This window comes from Triticum urartu, chromosome 6 (assembly GCF_003073215.2).
Source record: "Triticum urartu cultivar G1812 chromosome 6, Tu2.1, whole genome shotgun sequence".
NCBI lineage: Eukaryota > Viridiplantae > Streptophyta > Magnoliopsida > Poales > Poaceae > Triticum > Triticum urartu.
In genome coordinates this window covers 104,510,788-104,524,983 of record NC_053027.1, presented here as the reverse complement: position 1 = coordinate 104,524,983, position 14,196 = coordinate 104,510,788, and the positions used below count along the sequence as shown (strand labels likewise).

Genomic DNA, 14,196 nt, shown 5'->3' with positions numbered 1-14,196 from the left:
AGAGCAGCAGCACGAGCACGAGCAAGAGCAAGAGCAAGAGCAGACCAGGAAGGGGACCGAGAGCAAGAGCAGAGCAGCAGCGTGAGCAAGAGGTAAAGCAGCAGCAGCTCCTACTGATGTGGAAGTCGCCGCCGAGGGAGTGACGCCATGGAGGAAGTGGCCAGCGACACCGCCGTGGATGGAGTCACGCTATGTCGGCTCGGGACCAAGCGCCGGCACCACCGTGTGATCGAATCAAGAAGAAAATGCGGCGATTAATGTACAACCTCTTTGGTGGTGCCGATTAGGCCGCAGCTTCATCCGAGGAAACGGTGATGATGATGCTCTTCTGGTGGTGCAGGTGAAGACGGCGGTGTGGGAATGGAGGTGGCGCGAAAGACGAGGGGAACGTCAGGGCAGCTCCTTTGAGGTGGAGGACGGGGTGGCTGAACCGGCGGGACGACCAGATCAATGAAGGATCCTCATCCGGTACGATGGATGAGGACGTCGAGGTGTTGCTGTGGATGACGTCGTCAGGGAAGAGGCTCCGGCTAGGTGGCGGACGGAGGAGGGTGTGGGGGCTTCGCGGGTTTTGCCGGCCTCGGTGTACAAATGGGTGGGCGGATGGGATGGGAGTGGGGAACCATGGCTTGGGACGCGCTTATCCGAAATGTGGGGTAAGTTACGGAAGTACCCTCACCGATTTGAGGCGGTTCTTTCAGTTCAGGGGTATCATGGGCATTTTGCGTATCAGGATTTCACAGGAGGTGGGAGTTTTCGTGCGCGTTGTAGTTTTGGAATAGCAAGGCGCGGGTTGAGATGGAGGGAGTTGTCGGAGCACAATGAGACAAAGATATATCTTAAATATTTCGGGCTAACAAGGCGCGGGTTAAAGAGGCGGGAGTTTCGCGGCACGATAGACAGAGACGCTAGCTTGAAATTTCGGCATAACAAGGCGCGGCTTGAAATTTCGGGGAACAAGCTTAACGTGTACCAAAAATAGACAATTTAGACTAGTATGATATACTATGTACAATGTGTTTAACACGCACAACACACATAGAGACACCATTTAGACTAGTAAGGTACACGTGCATTGCACACATGAGATTTGGCAACCAACTTATGAATAAATACCACATTATAGCATGTAAGCTTTTAGTCATATATGCATGATGTAGATGTTCGTTTAATTCTTATAGTTCATTTCATTCGAAATCATCTAGTTTTTATAAGAAAGCTAATCTATTTTAAGATTCATGGAATTGTGCGTTGTAAGGCATAAAGTAAAAACAAATCATGTAGAAAAACGTTTGGGCAATTCTTGGCCCCCTAGCTCATGGGACATTTTTCATGGCTCCGCCACTGCACGCAACAGCGCACGTTCTCGCCCCCTCTCTCTAAATATCGATCTCGTTGTTGTGCACTCCTTCATAGTCTCCCTCCACTCGGCCCCTCGCACCATCTTCTAGCCCCCACCGGATTTTGCCACATGTACAATCTAGCAGACTCCATGGTTGAACTTAAGCATAATACACAAATCTCAAAACCACAATGGTTCTCCTTTGTTCTAGAATCTTCCGTACCATAATTGCCCAAACATTTTTTCTAGTTGAATTGCCATTATTTGTTTTTACTTTATGCTTTACAACGCACAATTCCATGAATCATAAAATAGATTAAGGGCTTCTTTGATTCAAAGGATTCTCAAAGGAATTTTGGAGGATTCTAATCCTTAGGAATTTTTCCTATCTTGGTCGTCTGATTTGTAGGATTGTAAACCATAGGAATTTTCCCATATGATTCATTTGCACTAGATTTCATAGGAAACATCCCATCCACTCAAACATCTTTGAAAGAATTTTGCGTTTTTTGAATGCACAATCAAACACTCCTACCATCCTATAGGATTCAAGACGACATTCCACTCTAATCCCATGTTCTTCCTATTTCCGCATTTTGGAAATCCTACGAATCAAAGAGGCCCTAGGTTTTTTATAGAAACTAATTGATTTTGAATGAGATGAACTATAAGAATTAAACGAAGGTCTACATGAGGCATATATGACTCAAAGCTTACATGCTATAGTGTGGTATTTATTCGTAATTTGGTTGCAAAATCTGACGCGTGCAATGCACGTGTAACTTACTAGTACTTCGAGTATGTGCAAAACACAATGGCACGCTACACAGTGTTTCTCTTACAGTTCATGAAGCCACGTGGCACATGTGGAGGCGTTGTCGTGACATCCTCCCACATTTATGGTTAAAATGTGATACTAAATACGACTAGTAAGTAGTACAGTAGCAGTACTAGTATTTGACCGCATGTGTCACCTTCTCTGTGAGGCATGAATAGAAAAATGCTAAAAATGAGATGACTAGCAAATTAGATCATTCCTTATTGCCAATAGAATAATGCCTCTTGCTAGTAATATATAATAAGAGTAGAGAGTAGAGGATATGGCACTGGGCTGCCGTGTTTCGTGCTCCTCCGTTGTACTCCAGTGGAAAACTTGAGTATACCGCACGGTTATTTGCTCCTCCTCAGATCGTCGGCACATTTGTACGAGCAGTCAAATCACAAGGCCCCGCCTTCCAGCACTAATGAGCCATCAAATCACAAAGGCCCTCGCCTCTTGTGAAAAGGGCCAAGCTAGACTGCCCCGCCCTCTAGCCTTTTAAAAAATATATAGATTTGTACAGTTGTAGTATCGATGGATAGCACCATGGAGCAAAACTAACAAGATGTAATTAAAGAAAAAAGGTGGTACATATAGAGAGCGCTCGTCGCCAAATTATGCATATAATATATGACGCTACCGGCCCACTATGAAGGTACTAGTAACATAGACTAGTAACTGGTCTATGTTACTCTCCACTATGACCAGCCAACACTACACCACGGTGGAGATTACATGACACACTTCTGTGGGCAAAGGTCCAGTAATCTCCACAAAATAACTGTCGGCGTAGCTTTTAAGTTTTATCTTCGGATCATATGTTAGCATAGGTACATTACTGTGGACACACTAAGTGTCGGCAACCACACAACAACAATGTATCTGTCAGTAATTGCTTAATAACATGTTATGTGTCGGCAGATGTGTGGGTTTTGACATTTTTTTCAGTCGTCGTAGGTAGGTACTTAGCGACCTAACATGTGTCGGCCTACATAGGATGTATGGACACGAAAAAAGTGTCGGCGTAGGTGGACACGTGTGAATCATTGGAAACTTGGCGCGAGATTTCGGCGGGAGGGGAAAATTTTCAGGTTTTTGTGCAAAATAACCTCCACCCCGAGCAAACAATCCCCAAATCGAACAACTCCACAACCCTAACCCGTGTTGTGTCGCTGCCCACCTCGCGCTCGATCCACGGTCCGGACGCCATTGCCGCCGGCCTCGCGCTCGATCCAAAGTCCGGCCGCCATCGCCGTCGCCCTCGCGCTCGACCCCGTCATCAAGCCGTCGTCCCGGAGGTCGCACCCCCCTCCCCCAAGCTCCACCCCACATCCACCCATCCTCGCACTCTGCCCCTCCACCCGAGATCGAGCCACGGTCCTCGCACTCCACAATCCGACGGCCGTCCTTGTGTCCTCCTGACATCCAGCCGTCGTCCTCGCAAATCTCCATCCCTGCTACCTCCGGGGCTCCATCGTCGTGCTCCCGCTCCTGCCGGATCTGCTGCTACCGGGGCTCCATTGCCGGCCTCCCGCTGCTGCCGGACATGTTGATGCCACGGGATCCATCTCCAGGCTCATTACGCTGCTACCGGACCTGCTGTCGGGGCTCCATCTCCTTCGAGTTGTGCCCCTCCAAAAGCCATCCGTCCCCGTGCCTTGAGGTAAGCGTCAACTCCTCCTAAGTTTTCCTTTGCTGTACTGCTGCACTTAATTCATATGTCGTTGCTTGTGACAGTAGACAACCGGACAAGAATGTGTTTCTGTTGCTTGATTGTTTTGTACTGCTATTTTGCCTCAATAATGAATAATGATTGTTGCTTCACCGATGCAAAACTAACATTGTCGCACTAGCCAAATTCAGATACTTGGCAAATTTGATATTAATGGTGCATCATGGACAAAACGTGGTTGTCTAAGCCTAGGTACATCAAAGTTTCCTTTTTCCCGAACTCATAAGCGGTATAATTATGTAATGAACTGTTCTGATATCTCTGTTTGTGGTGATTGGGTACATGAGTCGACAACGAAGCTCGGCGACGTGATATGGCGCTCGGTGTAGGTGGCCATGGTGGACCTGAAGCTAGCTGAGATAAGCGATGGGGTCAGTGTTGTGCTCCTCCCGTTCTCATTAACCAAATAGTGCAGACTGTGGCTGTATGACTCGTGTATATATCCACTTGGACCACCAAAATCAAACTGATAGCAAGAACTCGATATAGTGCTAAGTTATAGTTCGTAAACAGATCCATATTAGTTTAGAGATCCGCACAACAAATTTATACATTCAGAATGACCACCAAAATCCAGCAGTACAATTAACTAGATTGGAAGAATTTATTTGATTAATATGTGCACATGAAACAACAAATTAACCCGTGTGAACTATCCACATCGGTCTGAGTTATGCTAAACTTTTTGATCTTTTTATTAACCACATCGGTGGTCTAAAAGAATTAATGAGTAGCAACACAGACTAAGAAATTGCTATTTATCTTATCTATTCTAGGAAACCGGAGACTGAATTTACCAACATGGAAGGATTCCTCAAGAGCACATTAGCACTTGAAGCTGCTGCTGTCGCAGCTCTACAATTTTTCTTCTTTCCGGACGCCTGATAGCCCGAGCATGCAATAGCAGCAGCACGAGCAGGCCGTGATGTGCAACATCAGCAGAGCGCTCTCAGTGCAGCGGAACTACTCGGGCGTCTCTGACGACAGCATATTTGATACTGAAGTTGAAGATTGTAGCACGACATTCGTACTAGTGAGAATTACATGTAGGCCTTTTTTTGAATGCCTATTTTTCAGTTGTTTTGGGAATTAGACCAAAGAGTAATGATTGTTGTTGTCTTGTTGCAGATCAAAGATGCCAAGAAGACAACTAATGTGCCAGGAGGTGCAGGTACTAACAGCAGTTGCCTCTACTTGTTGAAGCTTTAGATTTTTATTTCCTCTTTAAATAGATCATTGATGGTAACCTCAGCTTCATCCTCAATGGCCCGTGATATTGTAGTATCTCTTCATCTAAATTATACATTACAAGTAAACTGAATGTGTCAAGACAATGTACAAAGAAGTGCAACATAACTACATAAGGCCCAGCCATGTTTCCTCTATAGCATATAAAAGTTCAGTACAATCTACTACTGCTGGTTCTTAAATATTATTACAACCTGCAACTCTTAATATCTGACAAGCCCATCCTTTATAAACTACTACGGTGTGTTCTTAAATATAACAAGCTACAACTACTACTATGAGTTGTTAACAAATAATATTGCTGATCAGGAATCCTATCTTATGGTATTTATTGCCAAGTTTGTCGGCATCATCTTATCCTTTATAACCTGTTTCAGACTCACAGAGCTGCCATGTTAGCTTATTAACTTGCCACCAATCTGAACTTTTGAGCTCCAGAATAGAATATTGTAATTCTGATGGTGTCGTGCGGCTCAATTAAGAAACGATTCTGCGGAAACATATTGATAATCCATGTCCTGATCTTGGTCAAATATGTTACATACTTGAAAATAGCCACATCCTAATTCTGCATCCTTTCCCCTTGCATTAGTTTAGTTTGTTTGTTGCCATACCAAGCTTATTTTTGAGAACGTGTTTTACTCGTCATAAGCATTTCTGTAGCATATATGCACAAGTAGATTTTCTGGGAATGCTCTTGCTAATAATTCTGGGACATGAAACCAAAAGGAACTCAAGTGTGTTGATCAAATGATGTCGACAAAAATAGCAGAACATTGTTTCCTGTGGTGATTGATTCCTGTGGAGAAGGAAGCCCGCAACACTACACTTCACCGCAGAGGAACAAATATATTTGTGTGTATTCATGGTCATATAATAATGTTACTCTCACATGAACAACCAAGTATAAGCTAGCATGTGCCGCTCTAGCCTAACAATCTTCATATGAGCTTTGAACAACTTTTGGAATGATTGCACTTTCATGATAAATTCATATGGAATATTTTCTGGTACTTAGCCACACCTAGCATTGGATGTGAGGAGGACTTGGAGTGTCATGGAACACATATGGCTGTTCACAGTATTTTGGACCAACCAACTTCAATCATTTTTCTTGAATCTTATGTGTGTTCTGGACCATTTGGTGCTTCAAGTGTTTGGGAGTAGAAACTTTGTGCTCATGTATGTGATTTGTGTGTTCTGGACCATTGTTTGAATTAGTTCAGACTAGCAAATGGTGGACCTTTTTATGTGACTTGTGTGTTCTGGATGGTCAAACTATGCTTGTGAACCCGTGTGAATATCTATTTATGTATGTTTGTGAACCTATCATGATTGTCCAATATGTGTTCATCTTGATGTTGTTTGTTGATCACATTTGACATTGTATATGGTATATGTATCAAATCATTGGTTTGGCTGTACACTACCTTTCCAACAATTTATCTGCTGGTAAACAGATTCTTGCAGAGTAATTGTCAGCCATGGTTACTACCTAGCTAGACAGAATAAGTGTAGGCAATTGTACGTACCTGGATAGACAGAGTATGTGTCATCCAAGGTATGTACCTATCTAGACAACATAAGTGTCGGCGAAGGTATACGTCTGTCCAAACAGAACAAGTGTCGACAAAGGTATATACCTAGCAGGACAACTTATGTGTCGCCAAAAGTGGGGTCTATGTTCACACCCCGTCGGTCGCCGTAGCTCGGGTGTATGCCCACAAATCATGTGTCAGGGTAGGTAGGTGTATGTGCACAGGGAAACTATCGGCGTAGGTAGGGTGTATGCCGACTCAAAATGTGTCGGCAAGTGAACTTTTGTCGGCAATGCCTTTCCCCACAGTAAGTCCTTCGACTGTTCAGTCTTCTGTCAGCATATGTGTTAGCTACAAATTATGTGTCGGCAAAGACACCATATGCCGACAGATTGATGTGTCACCAATACTTGACCGTGGTGTAGTGCAAAGTGGAGGCGCAGATACCAATGAGGGCCTGGTTGTGTCTATACTTGGACAACTCACTCGACTGCATACGCACCAGGCAGACGAAGCTCGTGGCGTGTTGGTGCCGTGTGCGGCCTGCACATTAACCAAAACCTCACGCCTCCATCTTAGCCTCCGCGTTTAAAACATCTCAATCTCAAGGCCAAGGAGCAACGTGAAACCTATGATAGAGCCAATTGGATGGTTGAGAACACTACAATTTGTAGCTACAGATGCGTGTGTGAGAGAGGATGAGTGCATGCGTGTGTGAGAGAGTACAACTGTATGTGGGTGGCATCGACCTAGGGAGCAGTGATGGTGCGTGCGAGAAGTCCCGAGAGATAGGTGTAATGCGTCTGGAAAAAAGACTAGTCTATAGCTCGCCACAAGGCTATTCCTGTCGAATGCCAAGCGTAAGATATGTATCCGACGGTGCCAGTTTTTGCACGTACATAGCAGTAGAAAAAGAACTAGTAGCATGGCATATGCTAGACCACGGCCCACTACTAGGAAAAGGGCTATAGATGGAATTGACACTAATGGCGCACCAGACATGTGGTGTGCCATTACTATATACTCCCTTCGTTCCGAAACATAAGTCTTTGTAGAGATTTCACTATGAACCACATACGGATGTATATAGATGCATTTCAAGCTTAGATTCATTCATTTTGCTCCGTATGTAGTTCATCTAGTGGAATCTCTATAAAAACTTATATTTAGAAACGGAGGGAGTACTAATGGCGCACCATGTGTTGGTGCGCCATTAGTGTGCAAATACTAATGGCGCACCACGTCCACGATGCGCCATTAGTAATTTTTTTTTATTTTTTCAAAACTACTAATGGCGCACCATGGGAGTGGTACGCCATTACTAGTTAGTTGAACTAGTAATGGCGCACCATGCCACGGTGCGCCATTAGTAACTTGGCCCAAACATTCGCCCGAATGCACCCCCCCCCCCCCCCCCGTGGACCGCCTTTTCAGTTTCAAAAAAAATAAAAGAAAATGATAGAAATGTCAAAAAAAAGAAAATAAGATTCCCATGTGATATGTGGTCTAGTTGTTAGCAAAATTTACAAACATGAATTTTTGACTTTTTTGCAAAATCTCTCGAGAATTTGTAAAAATGGGCATAACTTTTGCGTACGAACTCGGATGAAAAGTTTTTTATATGAAAAATCATCTACTCGAAAAGTTACATCCGAATTTAACCGGGGGGGGGGGGTACCCCGTTAAACATTTTCAAAATCCTCAAAAACCTAACAGAAGAGGCAAAAAAATTCAAACAAATTCGAACTTACTAATGGCGCACCTGCCCATGGTGCGCCATTAGTATCTTCCCGCCTTCAAAATTCAAAATAAGTCAAAAAATTAAAAAAATTTACTAATGGCGCACCTGCCCATGGTGCGCCATTAGTATCTTCCCGTCTTCAAAATTCAAAATAAGTCAAATTTTTTTTAAAAAAAATTACTAATGGCACACCTGCCCATGGTGCGCCATTAGTATCTTCCCGCCTTCAAAATTCAAAATAAGTCAAAAAAAAACTTACTAATGGCGGACCTACCCATGGTGCGCCATTAGGATCTTCCCGCCTTCAAAATTCAAAATAAATCAAAAAAATAAAAAAAGTTAGTAATAGCACACCTGCCCACGGTGCGCCATTACTATGTCGTATATATGGCTGGGCGCACCTCCTCCACTCCACCTCTCCTCCACTGCATCTCCTCCTCTCCTCCACTCCATCTTCCCTTCTCTCCTCCACCATACTACCCTCCTCCTCCTCTCCGGCGACCTCCTCCTCTCCGGGGACCTCCTCCTCTCTCCTCTCCTCTCCTCTCCTCCCCTCCCCTCCCCTCACGGTTTCTCCTCCCTCCTCTCCGGTGAGCTCCTCCTCCCTCCTCCCATTCCCTCATGGTTTCTCCTTCCTCCTCTCCGATGCTTCGGTGAACTCCTCTCCGGCGACCTCCTCCTCCTCTCCGGAGATGTAGGCGAGCGCCTCTCCGGTGACCTCCTCCTCCTCCTCTCCGGCGAACTCCTCTCCGGCAAAAGAACACGGCAAAAGAACGTACAAGATCCAAAAACAGGAACAAAATTTGAAATAATATCGTGCCAAAAAACGAGCAAAAAAACTAGCAAAAATGGGCAAAAAAATCACGATCCAGATCCAAATTCAAAATTCAAAAATAGCAATGGCGCACGGTGGGGGTTAGACGGTGCGCCACTACTATTTTCCCGCCTTCAAAATTCAAAAATACTAATGGCACACCGTGGCCTATACTAATGGCGCACCGTGGCCTATACTAATGGCGCACCAATGGTGCGCCATTAGTAAAAAATACTAGTGGCGTGATACTAATGGCGCACCAGTGATGCGCCATTAGTAGGCAAAACTGGTGCGCCATTAGTAGCCCTTTTCCTAGTAGTGGCCGAGAAAACATGCCGACGTTACGCCATCCGGGAATAGTGCCGCACTTCGAAACTAGATCCGTCAATAAATTTTGAGCGCGTCTCGTCACATTCCAAATTACTACTACTACCACGCTATATTTAATTGCAAACCTGTTCACACTGATCACAACCTAAACAGTTTCCCACTTAGGAGTGTATTAGTAGTACTCCTACTCGGTTATAAATACTACTATGCTAAGATGACTACACATTCCTCCTCAACTCCTCATCCACAAAAAACAATCAAGTCAATCAAGCCATAGCCAGCGTGAGTTCTGGGTCGAGAGATTTCCACCAGGGAGAGGTGAGCATGGAAGAGGAAGCACGAGAGATGTCCCGCCTCGCCACGAAAGCAGCTAACATGTCCAGCCGCGCAGCAGTAGCAGCACAAAGGTCCTGCCGCGCCGCCGAAGCAGCACGGATGTCCTGCTGCGCTGTCGATGTAGCAGACTGGTGCGGCCACACCACGGAAGCAGCAGAGATGTCCCATCGTGCCGCCGAAGCAGCAGGGTGGTCCCGCCGCGCCGCAGCGGCCTGGGAAAATTTCTCACAGGCAGGCGAGGACTCTTACAGGCACATGCATGCGATTGTCCATAGCCAGATGGATCAGATCTCCGGCTGGGCGAGGATGCAGGACGAGGCTACTGGCATCATCCGGCAACTGGGGGAGGGCAATGCGAAGCTCCGGGGCGAGCGCGACCTACTGAGGGTGAAGATCACCAGAAGGGCGAAGCAGGAGCAGGAGACCGCTGCCGTGTTGCAGAGGACGGGCGTCATCATCAAGAAACTTATGGACAAGAATGCCATGCTCCGCATCGAGCACAACAGGCTGGTGGAGGAATCCATGGATGCTGCCAAGCAGCGTATTAAGGACATGAAACTGATGAAAGAGATCATCGCCCGCCGCGAGAACTAGTCTCCGCGACCTGCAGCGCATAAAGAAAGTAGAGATCAGCGAGCTAGATCATTGTATGCGTCTTCCTTCTTTTGCCCTTGTGTATTTCGGGCGTAGCTGTATGTGGCTTTTCTAATTATCTTCCTAATTATGTAAGAAAATTATTATCCACTCTCGTCGTCCTTATATATATATATATTCATCAGTCTTTCTATAAGTCGTAGTAGATGCTATATAGGTCCGTCGGATCTTATATCAAGATCTGTGCAAAATTTTCTTTCCAGATTTTCTTTTTTTCTCTTAAATCCCAGTCGAGTGAGACATTGCCACGCCATTAAACAGAGGCTCGGGCACCATTAATGGAGACCTTGGGAGAGAGGTGGATGGCAGATGGAGGTCAAAGGGCTCTCCTCCCGATAAACACGCGCAGGGGTCTGATCGCACGCCTCCCGTACTCAAATAGCTACCCTGCACGGGGCCTCCTAGCTAATAAAACAAGGGGACGCATGGCGGGACATAAATGGTAAATAGAACGCCCGTGGTTTCAATAAAACTTGTGTTTCCGATTGTAACGTGACTTCCAAAATGACTTTGTTGATTGTTAATGTGTGCGCTGATACGTCTCCAACGTATCTATAATTTTTTATTCTTCCATGCTATTATATTATCTGTTTTGGATGATAACGGGCTTTATTTTACACTTCTATATTATTTTTGGGACTAACCTATTAACCGGAGGCCCGGCCCAAATTGCTGTTTTTTTGCATATTTCAGTGTTTCGTACACAAGGAATATCAAACGGAGTCCAAACGGAATGAAACCTTCGGGAATGTGATTTTTGGAACAAACATGATCCAGAGGACTTGGAGTGGACGTCAAGCAATCAATGAGGAGGCTACGAGGAAGGGGGCGCGCCTACCCCCTGGGCGCGCCCTCCACCCTCGTGGGCCCCTCGTTGCTCCACCGACCTACTTCTTCCTCCTATATACATCCATACATCCCGCAAATATCCAGGAGCACCATGAAACCCTATTTCCACTGCCGCAACCTTCTGTACCCAAGAGATCCCATCTTGGGGCCTTTTCCGGAGCTCCGCCGGAGGGGGCATTGATCACGGAGGGCCTCTACATCAACTCCATGGCCCCTCCGATGATGTGTGAGTAGTGTACTTCAGACCTTCGAGTCCATGGCTAGTAGCTAGATGGCTTCTTCTCTCTCTTTGGATCACAATACAAAGTTCTCCTCGATTCTCTTGGAGATCTATTCAATGTAACTCTTATTTTTGCGGTGTGTTTGTCGAGATCTGATGAATTGTGGGTTTATGATAAGTTTATCTATCAAAAATATTTGAATCTTCTCTGAATTGTTTTATGTATGATTGGTTTATATTTGCAAGTCTCTTCTAATTATCAGTTTGGTTTGGCCTTCTAGATTGATCTTTCTTGCAATGGGAGAAGTGCTTAGCTTTGGGTTCAATCTTGTGGTGCTCGATCCCAAAGACAGAAAGGGAAGCGACACGTAGTTGTTGCCACTGAGGATAAAAAGATGGGGTTTACATCATATTGCATGAGTTTATCCTTCTACATCATGTCATCTTGCTTAAGGCGTTACTCTCTTCTTATGAACTTAATACTCTAGATGCATGCTGGATAGCGGTCGATGTGTGGTGTAATAGTAGTAGATGCAGGCAGGAGTCGGTCTGGTTGTCTTGGACGTGATGCCTATATACATGATCATGCCTAGATATTCTCATAATTATTCACTTTTCTACCAATTGCTCGACAGTAATTTGTTCACCCACCGTAATACTTATGCTATCTTGAGAGAAGCCAGTATTGAAACCTATGGCCCCCGGGTCTATTTTCCATCATACAAGTTTCCAATCTACTTTATTTTGCTATCTTTTACTTTCAATCTATATCATAAAAATACCAAACATATTTATCTCATTATTATCATCTCTATCAGATCTCACTCTTGCAAGTGACCGTGAAGGGATTGACAACCCCTTTATCGCGTTGGTTGTGAGGTTCTTATTTGTTTGTGTAGGTACGAGGTGACTCGCGTGTGGTCTCCTACTGGATTGATACCTTGGTTCTCAAAAACTGAGGGAAATACTTACGCTACTTTACTGCATCACCCTTTCCTCTTCAAGGGAAAACCAACGCAGTGCTTAAGAGGTGGCAAGAAGGATTTCTGGCGCCAAGTCAAGAAATACCAAGTACCCATCATAGCTCTTATCCTTCGCATTACATTATTTTCCATTTGCCTCTCGTTTTCCTCTCCCCCACTTCACCCTTGCCGTTTTATTCGCCGTCTTTTTCTGTTCGCCTCTTTTTCGCTTGCTTCTTGTTTGCTTGTGTATTGGGTTGCTTGCTAGTCACGGTGGCTCAAGATAATACTAAATTGTGTGACTTTGCCAATACCAACAATAATGATTTTATTAGCACTCCGATTGCTCCTTTACTGATGCTGAATCTTGTGAAATTAATACTGCTTTGCTGAATCTTGTCATGAAAGATCCATTTTCTAGCCTTCCTAGTGAAGATGACGCTACCCATCTAAACAACTTTGTTGATTTGTGTGATATGCAAAAGAATAAAGATTTGGATAATGATATTGTTAAACTTAAACTATTTCCATTTTCGCTTAGAGATCATGCTAAAGCTTGGTTTTCTTCTTTGCCTAAAAATAGTATTAATTCTTGGAATAAGTGCAAAGATGCTTTTATCTCTAAGTATCTTCCTCCTGCTAAGATCATCTCTCTTAGAAACGATATTATGAATTTTAAGTAACTTGATCATGAACATGTTGCACAAGCTTGGGAGAGGATGAAATCAATGATACGTAATTGCCCATCACATGGTTTGAATTTATGGATGATTATACAAAAAATTTATGCTGACTTGAATGTTGCTTCTAGAAATCTTTTAGATTCAGCCGCGGGAGGCACTTTTATGGAAATCACTTTAGGAGAAGCTACCAAACTCCTAGATAATATTATGGTTAATTATTCTCAATGCCACACCGAAAGATCTACTAGTAAAAAGGTGCATGCAATTGAAGAGATTTATGTTTTGAGTGGAAAAATGGATGAACTTATGAAATTGTTTGCTAATGATAGTGCCGCTACTGATCCTAATGATATGCCTTTGTCTACTTTGATTGAGAATAATAATGAATCTATGGATGTGAATTTTGTTGGTAGGAACAATTTTGGTAATAACACATATAGAGGTAATTTTAATTCTAGGTAGTTTCCTAGTAATTCATCTAATAATTATGGTAACTCCTACAATAATTGTTATGGAAATTATAATAATATGCCCTCTGATTTTGAATCTTGTATTAAAGAATTTATTACTTCGCAAAAGAGTTCCAATGCTTTGATTGAAGAAAAATTGCTTAAGATTGATGAGTTGTCTAGGAACGTGGATAGAATTTCTCTTGATGTTGATTCTTTGAAACTTAGATCTATTCCACCTAAGCTTGATATCAATGAGTCTCTCAAGCCATGAGAATTTCCATTGACGAGTGCAAAGAAAGAACCGCTAGGATGCGTGCTAAGAAAGATTGTTTTTGTAAAAGCGTGTTTTCTAGTTTTCATGATAATAAGGATGAAGATCTAAAAGTGATTGATGTGTCCCCTATTAAATATTTGTTTTTCAATATGAATCTATTATGAGAGCCACTTATGGATTGCCTACCAAAGATGGCAATAC

The 14,196-nt window shown here is 43.9% G+C and overlaps 1 long non-coding RNA gene across 1 annotated transcript; it reads left to right on the top strand.

Annotated features, from left to right (window-relative positions):
- Positions 1-3,287: 3,287 nt before the first annotated feature.
- LOC125516012 lies at positions 3,288-5,071 on the top strand. The gene is made up of 4 exons (XR_007287210.1): positions 3,288-3,825; positions 4,026-4,265; positions 4,671-4,940; positions 5,023-5,071. It is a non-coding gene; the product is annotated as an uncharacterized LOC125516012 (long non-coding RNA).
- Positions 5,072-14,196: the final 9,125 nt, after the last annotated feature.